Genomic DNA, 1,625 nt, shown 5'->3' on the forward strand with positions numbered 1-1,625 from the left:
GGCAAATTTCTTGACTCATCTGGAAGTTTTGACTCATACCTGGAGTAGATGTACCTTCACCCATCAATAACCTTATGCTGAACCTCATCCTCCCCACCCTAGGAGCTTGAGCTTGTCACTGGTAAGGGCAGAACATCTCCTGAGGCAAGGTATTACTGGGTGGTTGCACATAGCTGTGAAAAGAGGTGCACTGGGCAACCTAAAGACAACTGTACAAGGGAGAGGGGCTGTCAGTAAGTGCAAGCAATTTGGTGGTCCAGCCATTCTCTTCCTTCTCAGGCAACATCCTTCTCCAAACCTCTGTGCTTAAAAAGTAAGAGGAAGCCCCCTGCTCCCATTTAGGGAGGAGATAATGAGGTTGACTGCCATATTGGTGTCCAGCCCTCTTCTCACCCAACATCCAACACCAGGAGAGGGTTCCACCTCTTTTCTTCTACTCTCTGTGTCTTCTCTTTTTTAATATAATGAATAAATGAATGAATGACAAGTAAATAATTCCCCATATCTCCCATAGTTAAAACATGTGAAGAATTGGGTATACACTTGTCCCATTTTCTCTTTTGTTAATCACATAATTTGGTTTTTGGGGGGAAGGATGTTTGTTTTACATTTCAAATTGAAAGCAGTCACTGTTTATTAACTGACTAGATTACAAAACAAATCAAGGTAGACACCTTAGTTCATCCTTCTAATAAGCTTGTTGATTTGATCTTTTCTGTTGCCAGTATCTCTACCTTCTACAAAATAGATGATCTTCATCATCTTCATTCTACCTCATGGAAAAGATCATTTGAAGGGCCAGTAGAAGTTGTTGGTTTCTTGAAAGCATTGTTCAACAGTATAGATCTCGTGAATCACATCTTCCATGAAGATGATTCCAAATTTAACAAGAGAGCTAGCAATCAATGTTTTGTCTGTCAGGGCAATTTATGTGAAATATGTGGTTCCACAATCCTCAGCATGTTAACTGAAGCCTTGTTGATCTTCACAAATGTACCACCAAAGATATGGCAATGATGAAGAAGCTGCAACACTTTGCAGACCTTTGGGGTCACACCATGGATACCGATCCTGATGACAAATGCCAGTATGGGTTCTGCAGGTACATGGAAGTTGCCAGCTTATCTTGCCACCCTAACCATTTTTGTGTCAGTTCTGTACATCTGCCCATATTCCTTGTGATTGGGCTTACCTTTTCATATATAAGATTAGTCCTTGCCTTTCAAAACATCTTTGGGGCAAAATTCTTTCTCAGGTGCCTGATCTTGAGCTCTGTGAAATTCCTTCACTTTTTTTAGGAGTTTCAGCAGGAACCATCTTTTCTTCTCTTCTGCATCCTTCATGGTTCCAGATGGGGAAAAGGGCTACATAACCTATTTTTAGGTGTGGGTTTTCTTAAGGTTGATATTATTCACTTTACTTTGAATTTGCTTTATTTAATCTCACTGTATATTGTGAACAGTCATCCCATTTGGGACATTAATATACCCCAATATATCATTTTTCAGTGTGTGTGTGTGTGTATGTGCCTGTGCGTGTGCACACACATGTGCCATGATTTATTCAATTCCCTACTCATGAACATTCAAATTGTTTATGGTTTTTTGACACTACAAACCATACTA

At 40.0% G+C, this 1,625-nt stretch overlaps 1 pseudogene; it reads right to left on the reverse strand.

Moving 5' to 3' along the window:
- Positions 1-675: 675 nt before the first annotated feature.
- On the reverse strand, positions 676-1,320 carry LOC131757663 (large ribosomal subunit protein uL30 pseudogene; annotated as a pseudogene).
- Between the last annotated feature and the right edge of the window lie 305 nt (positions 1,321-1,625).

The sequence above is a fragment of the Kogia breviceps genome, chromosome 5, assembly GCF_026419965.1.
Source record: "Kogia breviceps isolate mKogBre1 chromosome 5, mKogBre1 haplotype 1, whole genome shotgun sequence".
NCBI classification, from domain to species: Eukaryota; Metazoa; Chordata; class Mammalia; order Artiodactyla; family Physeteridae; genus Kogia; species Kogia breviceps.